Genomic DNA, 12073 nt, shown 5'->3' with positions numbered 1-12073 from the left:
TATATATATATATATATATATATATATATATATATATATATGTGTGTGTGTGTGTGTGTGTGTGTGTGTGTGTGTGTGTGTGTGTGTGTGTGTGTGTGTGCGTGTGTGTGTGTGTGTGTGCGTGTGCGTGTGTGTGTGTACCACTGTTGCTCACCAGGTACATCCAGTGGCATAAGTTTAATTTAAAAAGTTCAGATTACTTCAATTTTGTTTTCATACATCAGTGTCCTGGGGATATTGCAAGAGTGCCTAGTGCCTATGATCCTTCATTTGAGGACATTTGCAGCACCTTCCTGAAGACTTTGATTGTGCTTTGATTGACATTAATGACAATGTAGAGAAGCTGTCATGGGAGGGAATATTGCACAGAAGGAAAAAACTCTCCAACTAGAACTATGGAGAGCAATGCATTGATACATTCAGAACATGCATGCCATATGTTAATTAGGAAATCTGCACTGGTATAATTACTGAATGCGATTATAGCCTATGGTGGGTATCTCTTCGCTTCCTTGTGGGGAAAGCACAAAATGAGAAAGTAGCTGTGCATACATTTTAATTTACTAAACTCAAAATGGGCAGCGTGATGTCAATTTCACTCAGGATGATCTATTAGAAGGCTCTGCTACCTCATTACATCCCTTTTGTAAGACTATTTAGGCTCCTATTGACCTCACATACTTGCAGGAGCCTGTGACATCCACAGGCAAGAGAGGAGGTTTCAGTTCCATAATTCACAAAAATTATTGCTAATAGCTTTCATTAGTAGGGGCTCAGGGACATGTGAGAATCGTTATGTGTTCATCCTAGTCTTACTGGGCAGAAATGTTTTTTTATTGGAGTGGGGGTTTTGGCCTTTTCCAAATGTAAACCTAGAGGCAACTTCTGTATAGGTGGTCAACTAGAGGTTAGCATTGTTAATCTAAAAAAGGAAAATGATGGATGTTTAGTGAGAACATAGGGACAAAACAAGGAAAAATGCCTGACCATTTAATATATGAGATACAGTAGCCCTGTGTTTTTGTTTTTTTCTCTCCACAGGCCATCAGGAGTAAATTTGTCAAGCTATGTAATGCAAGACAAATGTAATCTGAATGTCATTGCTTCATAATTATTGCCTAAGGCATTGAGAAAGAACTCTGATAAACCCATGCTGATACCTCACGCACTGTGTCCTTGACAACTGAGGAGAGCACAGGGCTTTACCCAATCAGAGGCCAAGCTTTGAAGGTGTGCAGAAAGCTTACTGTAACTGTCTGCTTTCTACATTTTAGCGTGCTTGTTTTTCTGTGATTTCATAAATATACCAGATAATATTTAGATAATACTTAATTTAGTAGATGGCTGTACATCTACTACATGTGTACAGCATGAAACACTTTGTTCTTTATTATTATTTATTCAAATAGCCCATTTTGAAAGATTTCTTAATCTGGTTATAAGATAAACAAAATGTGAAAAATTTGAAAGGACATGTTTACAACATTATTTCTGGCAAGTTTTTGTTCATTATTTTCTGTTTATGACTTCATTTTCTCAGTGCATCACTTTACTAATCCAAACTGACATTTTGAGGCTTGATCTGAGATGAAGCCTCCTTGTTGAGCAGAAGCACTGTAAATGACCTGAGCTGACTTCAGGAACAAATTACACTCTCCAAGTCCATGTAGAGTGGGTATATTAAAATGAGTATCATTGATTGTTGTATTAAAGGCCTGTGTCTGAGAGGGAGAAAAATAGCTACTCAGTGTCATGCAGAGAATCCCTGTCAAACTGCGAGGAGCACTCTCCAATCAGGGTAATCTATTGTCTCGCATCTTAAGCTGAATGAAGGATCTCCTATTGAGCTGCTGGCAAGGCCCCACAGCACTGTCAGCGTGACGGCTGCACAATCAATTCCCTTCGCCTCTGCTCCTCGTGGGAGCCCAGGCTGCCACTAGAGGCCACTGTGCTTCTCTGATAAACCTCCCAGCAATGGGCTCTGAAGTCAAATACACATGACTAGAATACCTCTAACTGCACAAGACGAAATGTCTGAAGATGAAAGTCAAAATGCTGTCAGAGCTGCTGTGAAAAATTGGAATGATAATGAGTGTCTATTTGACATTTATCACTGCTAGCACAAAAGGGATTAGAGCCCCAGTCAGTAATTGTGGAAAATGCCTCATGGATGGTAAACATTCTGCCTATTCTGTTTTCATTAAGTGCTGTCTCATTGCTTTTTTTCATTTATAAGCCTCAGTTCTTGCAGTAGGTTTGTCTGATGACTGTTTTAAGGTGTAAAAATATGAATGCTTCTTGTTTGGAATCTCATACTGTGTTTGCACAAAGGAAGTATAAATCTTGATCTTTGATGCAAAAATCAATTTTATTGCATTTGTGTATCTAAGATATTGTGTAAAAATACAGGCTTCCAAACCATTCCTCATGTTTATAACCATTTTGTATTCAAGGTAATGAAAACGAACATGCTCATTTTGAAAAAGGTTTTCAGTAATCCAGGTCATTGAATTGCCCACTAGTAGTAATTCAAGATTATACCATATCCATTTTTCTTGCTTTACTACTCTTAACTGTACATGTGTGATTTTACATATTTAACATGTCCAGCTGTAGTGGAGATATAAACCTTTGTTTCTTTGTGTCTTGGCTCAGAACCAATGAAAATAAATGTAGGGATGGTAAAGCTCAGGGCTTTAGAGGTGAGTGCCATTACTGCCCTTCTGCTCATTACTGGAGTACAGAGAGAACAGAAAACCACATGTGGACCCTGAGTGCATTTTGACAGTTTTGGGTCATTCTTCTTTTTCCAACTACAAAAACACCCCATGTTGTTAAGAGCAAGAAAACAGTGAAGAAGCAAAAACTTCAAAGAACAAATAAGCTTTAATCTTGTGTTGTGCTCTTCGAAGGTTTCTAGCCTTGGTAATTACTGGGAACCATCTACAGGGAATGATAAACAAGGTTTTCTTCCTTTGAAAGGGCTGTTTTCAGTAAACCCGCAAAACTGGATTTAAAGAGCTGTTTATGGTTTGAAGCAAACCAGAAGATGTATCAACCAAAGACTGAATTCTTTGATACCACATTACTACTAAATAATACCAAATTACTAGTAGTAAATAAATAAACAGCTTTTGTTATGCAAATAAGTAGTTTTTGATATTTCTTTTTTGGGTGGTGAAGTACAGATTTCTTATTTTCTTGTATCATATTTTCCTTCTTAGTTTAATATGCGAGATGTGTGCTTTCAGAAAGGAATGCTAAAGCAAACAGGAATGCCAAACAAACAAACAAAACAAATGAGCGATTAAATACATAAGCTAGCAGTTTACATTTGTGCTTGGTATATATTTATGTGTATATGCCTTTTCTCATTTCATGTCCACCTATGGCACTGACTACTGCGGAGGAATCCTTAAACAGTGATCATGAGTGTGGCCTCTGCATGCTCCATCATTATTGGGTTGGGTTAGATGGCAGCATATACCCATGTGATGCATCCTGGCCTGTGGGGGAACATGCTCAGTGAGGGGGAGGCAGCTGAAAGTAGCACATCCCAGGTAGAGGCATCTGGATGCAAGGTTTTTCAGGAACATGTTATCACCTGTGGCATCTTACTGCCACTACCCAACAGCTGTCTCATGCAGAGTGGGAGGAAGAATGTCCTTGAATGCAAACATTACTATTGTTAAACTATCTGTCTCTCTATACCAGAATTAATACCTTATTACATTTATGACTGACTCTATAGTAGTTTTATCTCTTATAAACATTTTGGATTAGTCTTTATGATGTTGGAAAACATTGAAAGATCTGTTATAAGAAACGATTTTAGGTTCTTTATTAGGAGCATATCATTCACTGTCAGCTGTCCATGTTAATTATTCAAAATACATAATCAAAATTGCACTTAATTAGCAGCCAAACATTGATCCACTCATAGCATGGATATGTATAATTGTTGGTTTAATTGTTTAAATTATTATTTTGTTCATTTTGTCCTTAGATATCTCAGTAGGGAGGCTCCAGGCATTCTAGCAGGTGTGTGACTGAGGAACGCCCTCTAGTGGCTGGTACTGGGAAGCATGGTGCCCATGTGTGCTGGAACTTGGCCAGCCTAATTGGAGCACCTGGCTTAAGTTAGCCCTCTCAACTCACCTGCCTCTTCTGCATCCTCTGAATGAAAATCAAATCCCAATTATCAGGAGGGTCGCTGCTATTGGAAGAATCAGGTTTTGCTGCTGTGTTTTGGTTTAAGAGTGAGACCAGATATAAGGATTCTGATTCCTAAACAGCTTGGCACAGTAACTCAATACTCCTTAAGCAGCCTGTATCCCTGCACATTCCCTGTTGAAATGGTAGTCATGAAAGTCTGGAATCTTTTTCCTTAGTATCCTTCTGCTGTAGATTGTCAGTTTTAATTTTTTTATTTTTTTTATTAGTGAACATAGAAAATCATTTATATGTTTCTTGTTTCTGGGTTGACATGCCAAGGTTATGAACCTTGTGAGATTCCTGAAATCAATCAAACCAAAAAAAACAACACCCCCCCAACAAAACAAACAAGCAAACAAACAAACAAACAAACCCATCAAAAACCAAATGGTAATCTTTCAGCTTTGACAACCCCTTAATGTAATGAAAATTCTGAGCTGGACCAGCCTCCTTTCACTCTGAAGTTATTTTCTATAGCTGTAATGATTTGTCTGTGTTTTTATGCTAATTATAGGCTTTGTTTTAAATGCTTCCACTAGCTTTCTCACATCCTGGAAGAAGTGCAGGAGCACTGAGAACACTGAGAACTAGAAGTGCATCCAGAGCCATTTCCTCAGACCCTCTCCTACTCACACATCCAATCTCAATCACCTGATACCACCCATATTTACAAATTGTCTGGCTCTTCCACTGTATTTATTCAACACTGTAAGGGAACCGACATATTTCACTTGATTCCCGTTTAATTACACAGGTGCTAAATACATATTTACAGATGGTCTCTGTCTCTTTGAGAAAGTAGAATTCAGGGTGTGGAAGTGGAGAGCTGTTGCCTTTTCTGGGCTGACAATAGAACAAGGTTGAGTACGAAAGTATGGTGGAGCAATCTGATGTGGAGTCCGTTCTCCCTTGATGCCACTCCTCTGCAGAGGATGGACATGGACATCTGCACTACTTCCAGGATGGTGACCTGTTTTTTTCCACAAATAGTCCTCTGATGTTAAGATTATGTAAAGAGTGTGCAAAGGTTAGGAAGAAAATGCAAAGAATAGAATGAAAATTGTGTTCTGTAACTGCAATAAGTAATCAGTAGAGAGCAATCTAATATATAATCTATAATATAGAAAGAACCCTCTCTCACTACAATACAATACAACCAGAGAGAATTAAGAGCATGTTCCTCTCCAAAAAGTCAGTGATATGCCCTGGAGACAAGAATGTTTTTGTTGTTATTATTGTTGTTGTTGGGCTGTTTTTTTTTGGGGGGGGGGGGGGGGTTGAGCAAATTTCCTCTGACTTGGCAATACAGTTTAGTTGTATGTGAAAAAAACCTCAAATATATTATCTTCTACAACTTCTACAACTCATCATTTAATATAGTGCATTTGTGTATACCAGAACAGTTTTATAAATCACTGACTTCCTTTCCCTTTGAGGAAAAAGCTAATGTGACTATAGAAAGACCCAGAAAATAAGACCCTAAGGCACTGAACATCCTAGATCATTAAAATCGGTGGTTGTCTCACTTATACTCAGTTACATCAGTTACGACCTCATTCAATCAGGCAGTGGTGTTGTTTTACAAATGAAGAGAGAAGCCAAACTCTTCTGCTGCCTTTATGGGTTGAGCTGGACACCAGTTCTCACAAGACCAATCACAAGTTTGTTCAGTTGAGGTGCTGACTCTTGATATGAGACATTCTCATTTATACATTTTATCTTCTGATTAATGTGACAAACTAGATTTTTTTTCCCCAGGTGCATCTTTTCAGGTCGTGGAGGATGATGTTATTCCTCTGACACTTTGAGGGTGAATAAGAAAGCACTGTGGTCTGAGGTACAACCTTTGTCTCAGGACATTAGATGCAAAGCTGCAGATATTAAATTCATTGTGTTTGTGGGTATGAATAGGCAGATGATGTGCTAACCTTGACAAGCCTTGCTTCTGGTCTTTCAGTGAAGCTGAATTGGTTAATATGCTTTGGGAGGGAACAAAGCATGGATATGTGTTTCAGTGTGATTCCGAAGCATCTGGCAAGCCTTCATGTGATTCTGGTGTGATGATAAAGGTGCATTTTAAATATCAGCAATAAACACTTCAGAAATGCTGGTGACAAACCATTTTCACATTTCATGCATGTTATCTACAGATTGTCATTCCAGTAGGGATTACTTTTATCATGCTGTACATATGTCATTTAGATAAGTGGTTTATTTGCTCTATGAAACAATATAATTTCCCAAGACAAAACTTTGACAGAATGAAATATGATTTTGTGGACTGAAATGGACTCATTTGAAAATGTAGGAGGTATTTAAAGTAAGCAGCAGCATGAACCAAGGTTGTGTTTCCATTCCTCTTACCTCCAGAGAGCCCCTGCCGATAACTCCTCCCCCTCTCCTCCCTGGTGCCCTGGGAGAGATGGATCACACGTCTGTCTCCTGGGCCCATGTCCAGGTGTGGAACAGCTGGGAAAGACCGTAGTGGGGGACAGCAGGGAGGACTGGAGGAGGGAGGCACTCTGCAGGAGCTATAAATTGTACCGGAGCTCTGGGTACTTAACACCGCCACATCTCCGCGCTGATATTAATCATACACGGGTGCTCAGGTGTGTCCTGCCACTCCTCTGGCCATCAGCTGCACTTATTCACCTCCTCCCTGCCCCTCTCCTTCTCTCTCTCTCTCTCTCTCTCCTACTCTCCTTCCATAATTCTGCTGTGGAGAGGAGCACAGGGCAGACCTGGCTGAATCCTGCTGATTTATGACCTCTCTCAGGTCATTTATTTGGTGGGATGAGAGCTACATCACTTGTCTCTCCACATGAAATTTCTCTCTTCGTGCACCCTCTTAGTAGAATCATGGGCTCCATGTCCTGGAATATGGAAGATCTAAAAGAGGCTTTTTTTACTGAATATCTGAATAGGATGAATATCCCCATTTTTTCATGTGGATAAAAAGTTACTGTTCAGGTCTTCATTGAAAAATCTAAACTGTATATAAATCTTAACGTGATTCTTTGCTTATGATCCATGCAGTTAAGCCTATTTTGATAGCAATGCATACTGCATAAAGCCTCAGAATGATGGAGAGTGTGCAGCCCCCCTCTGTGATTAATGCTAGATTGCTTTTGGTTCTGAGACTTGTGTGGTTTTAGATTTTAAACACACTGGGTCTCAAACAGGCCTGTGATGAGAGGAAATGTAATTGTTTTCTGCCTGTTTTAGAGGCACAAGGAACCACATAAACCATAGGATTGTCATGTCTCACAAGAAGGAGAGATCAAGTCAGGTTTCTGTTCAGTAAGAGTGACATCATTCTATCTCCATGGAGAAGGTATTCCGTTTACAGTCGACAAGCTTGAAGGTTCAGATGCAAGGCCAAAGGTTCTCTGCATGTTAAACCTTTACTGTACATTGCGCACACTCTCGTAAATACACACTCTCGTTGCATTTGAGTCAGCAAGAGCAGCGCCCGCTTGTGCGTGGCACGTGCTGTGCATCTGAGAAGGGGGCAATTCTCGCAAAGCATCAATCACGCCTTAAACACACAGTGGGTACCATGCGGCCTACTCCTCACTCAGCTCTCACCAGCCATCAATCAACCCAGGCATCCAGGCCCACGAACTGTGCACACATTGGCACAGTTCACATGAGCTTCTGGGAGAGCCCAAATGGGCCCAAACCAGATTGGAGGAGAGAGATGTGATTCCCCCCACTGCTACTGAAACTCTGTAAGGACAAGCCCCTGATTGCAGGAAAGATATTTTAGTTCATATAGGATTTTGCTTCAAAACTGCTTTCTCTTCTCAAAAAAGCTTTAGCTCAGCACTTAAGATCATACCTGAATGAGAAACAGATACATGAAGTCTTTCAGTCAGGGTTTAGGCCTAATCAGAGTACAGAGACAGCACTGATTAAAGTAGTTAATGACCTGTTGTTGGCTTCTGACCAGGGTTATGTCTCTGCTTATATTGCTTGATTTGAATGCAGTATTTGACACTATAGATCACAACATTTTACTAGATAGACTTGAAACTGTTGTTGGGATTAGAGGAATAACCCTTTATATAAACACTGTGCTAGTTTCCACTGCTACACTGATGATACTGAGTTATATGTCTCATACAAAGCAGAGGACATATATCATCTTAGTATTATTGAGGAATGCATAAAGCACATCAGACACTAAATGTTGAGAAACATTCTCTCACTTAATCTTGACAAAGCAGAGGTGCTTCTATTAGGCCCAGAGACAGCTAGATCCTCACTCTCTAATTACTCAGTGAGCCTCAAAGTTCACAGTTAAAGATCATGGAGTGATTATGGATCCCAGTCTCTTGTTTGAAACTCAAGTAAATAATATTTCTATGACCATTTTTCTCCAACTCAGGAACATTGCAAAGATTAGGAACATACTCTCCTCACATGATGCAGAAAAGCTAGTCTGTGCTTTTATCACTTAAAGATTGGACTACTGTAATGCCTTACTATCTGGCTGTACCACTAAGTGCCTAAACAAGATCCAGCTAGTTCAAAATGCAGCAGCCAGTGTTCTTACAAGAACTAGAAAATGTCATCACATTGGCTCTCAGTAAAATTTTATATTGATTATAAAATACTTATAATGACCGACAAAGCACTGAATGGTCTTGCCCCACAGTACCTTAGAGAACTCCTAGTGCATTGCGACCCACCATGTTTGCTTAAGGTACAGACTCATTACAAGTACCAAGAATATGAAAATCTACCTCAGGGGCCACAGTTTTTTCCTATAAAGTTCCCAAACTATGGAATTACTTTGCTGTAAATGGTTAAGACTCAGACACAGTGTCAATATTTAAGGCTAGGCTGAAAACCTGTACAGTCAGGTATTTTATTAACTACTTCCCATCTTAAGTAAAGGTATAGATCTGGGGGTCTATGGACATTTAGAGTTATGGTAAACTGGGATGTTATGATGCTGTCACTTCACTTCATTTTTACCTCTCAAGTTTGTTGACTGAGATTGGCAGAGTACTGATATTCCAGGGTGCCTGATATTCCTGTGGTTCCATCTGGCTCTATCCTTTTATCTATACTGTCATAGATGGACCTGCTAGAGTCCATCTTTGCACATTATAGTTCCCTAATTTACACACCCTCATACCTGGACATGCCTAATAATCTATTCTCTCTTTCTGCCGAAGTACACCTACACCTGATGTCATGATGTTACTGAACCTCAACCCGTCTCAGCTGCCATGCCTACTCCCACCACCCCCTGATGTCCCCTGCTGTGGCCCACCACACCTCCACCCCAGCAAACTACTTCTCCATTGCTCTTGATGGACATTCTCTTGCAGGATGGGTTTCGGACACTCGCACACTATCGGGACCAGACTAGGACTTTTAGAAAACCGGACTAGACATTAATAGCTTATTTTTTGCATTTTATTTTATTTATTTTTTCTCTTTCACTATGTATTCTGCTCCATATTGCTTACATTGTTACTATTGTAGTGTCCGTTGTCAACCAGAGGAGGATGGGCCCCCCCCTTTGAGTCTTGGTTCCTCTCAAGGTTTCTTTCTCATGCTCTAGTTTTTCCTTGCCACTGTTGCCCTTGGCTTGCTCACTGGGGGCTTGGAATTGGACATTTGTAAAGCTGCTTTGTGACAACGGCTGTTGTAAAAAGTGCTTTATAAATAAATTTGACTTTACTCTTCAGGAAATGTATTTGATAATAAAATAAGTAAATGAAGAAATGCTGTTGACTTAGAAAAAAAGGGCAATATTTTATAAACTGGAAGTTTGCAATAATGCACAGTTTTATAATGTATGCTCCAGGACTGCATGTAATGTATCCTATATTTTTAATTGCAGTTTTACATGAGGTTTAATTTCACTTATTTACATATCTGTGAAAGCAGCGCATCAGCTACTGCCAACAGCCTTAGTGGATTACATGTTTCTACAGTGCAACAATGCCCAGAGGACAGGAGTATGAGAAAGGAGTCATTCTTTTTCACAGTATAAATCTAGGCTTGAGTTCTGCTGGCCACTAGAGATAAAGAGCTGCTCTCTGTTTCTTTTTTCCTCCATGCCCTGTTCATCTGCAGGGCTGCATGAGACCATTAGCTGACATTTAAGCAAAGCTTTTGTCCTTGCCAAGCAGACACACTATCTCCCTTCTTTTTGTCCACCCCCCCTCCTCCTCCACTGTCTGTCTTGCTCTCTTGTGTGGCCTACATCCATTCTGAACAGCTCTGTCTGGGATGATGGAGCACTAGCCACGTGCATCATTCAGGTCCTGTGCAGAGGTACTGCCTCACTTCCTTAATAATGTCATTTTAGCTGAACGGTATTAACAGATTACCCAGGCCCAGGGCAGCGCAGCATGTGCTGGAGAAAGATAACCTTGTGTTCCGTAATTTAATAGGAAATGTTTTCTCCATAGCGCTGCTTTTCCCACCACCTCATTGGAGTAGTACAGGCGCAGACTCTGCCCCCCTTATCCCTCTGTGGCTGGGGGCAGTGGGGAGGGGGTGAGGGCACATTACACGATAGTGAGTTCCTCAAGATTTCCGAATGAGGTGTTACGAATCACTCCGCATCTTGTCCATGGACAGGGAAATATAAACAGGCTTAGCTTCCATAGATTTAATACCTCAAACATTGCTCCAGTGCACATCAAAGAGGCACTCTCACTTAACTCCCAGAGGGAGGATGGGTTTTTTTCCCTCTCCCATTTCTCTCCTCTGCCGAAGGTCTACAGTAATGTTCCTGGCCACATATCTGGTTCAGTGAAATTCCATGACATAGGTTGATTTAGTAGGGAGGTGGGGGATGTAAACCATTCAGAGGCAAAACCTTTATGGAGTTTAATCCTGCATTCCATCCCTAGAAGCTGAATTTATATCCTGCGTTAGCTATCATCACATTGGAGGATTGCTCTTCTCCCTCTGTGAGCCTTCCTATCACTCCCGCGCACTTGCACACGCAAGCCTTGCAGCTTTATCTCATCTCACACAGTGTGTGCTGGCCGTGCCCCAGTGCTCCAGGCTACTTTACTAATAACGCATTTCTTATCAGGCACTGCGCACCTCTGCCTGTGATCAAAGACCCAATTAATGGAGCGGGGAAAAGGTGAAGCATTCAAATAATGGAGACAGCTGTTTTTCTCTGTTTGAGAAAATCCATTTGTATTGTTATCGGGGGAGAGCAGTTCTCCAGACTGTGCTTATTTCAGACCTTGTCTATTTTGGTGGTTAAAAAAAAGGCTGAGAAAAAAAGAGGTCATAATGTGACTAGATGGTGAAAGGCAGAAATATCTCAGTGCTTGAACTCATTTCAAGCTTTATCAACTCCAAAGTGGTATTAGAGTAAGATAAGCAGTTGATGTGGTTTACAATAGGTTTCTTTTTTATGAACAGGCCTATCTAAAGGCTTTTTGTGATTCTTTCTGAAGGACTGTAAGGTTGAGCGATTTTGAAATATGAGGGTTGTAGCGGTGTCCAGACTGTATCGACATCTGACGTTCACAAAGCCCTGCACCAGGCCTTGCCTAATTGCCATGTTAAATGTGTTTTCCTCTCAGTGATGTTGCCTTTGAGAGGAAATAGGGCTGATGACCGGGCATATTAAAATTTCACACGTTACATAAAACATGAAGGGGAAATGGAATTAAATGACAATTTTAGATCTAGCCCTTCCTTTCTAATAGCCTGCTCTCAGGGAGGATACTTGCGGTTAATTACCCAAGGCCATTATGAGAGGCAGGCCAAAGGCTGCAGTGGCTGTTATGACCATCCACAGAGGATATACATTTGTTCATTATTGGTAGGTTAAAGTTTAAATGCAGTAATATTACAGTAAAGTATG

This window comes from Electrophorus electricus, chromosome 2 (genome assembly GCF_041902795.1).
Source record: "Electrophorus electricus isolate QZ-2024a chromosome 2, ASM4190279v1, whole genome shotgun sequence".
Taxonomy (NCBI): domain Eukaryota; kingdom Metazoa; phylum Chordata; class Actinopteri; order Gymnotiformes; family Gymnotidae; genus Electrophorus; species Electrophorus electricus.
The sequence above is the reverse complement of the archived record's forward strand: the minus strand, read 5'-3'. Positions refer to the sequence as shown.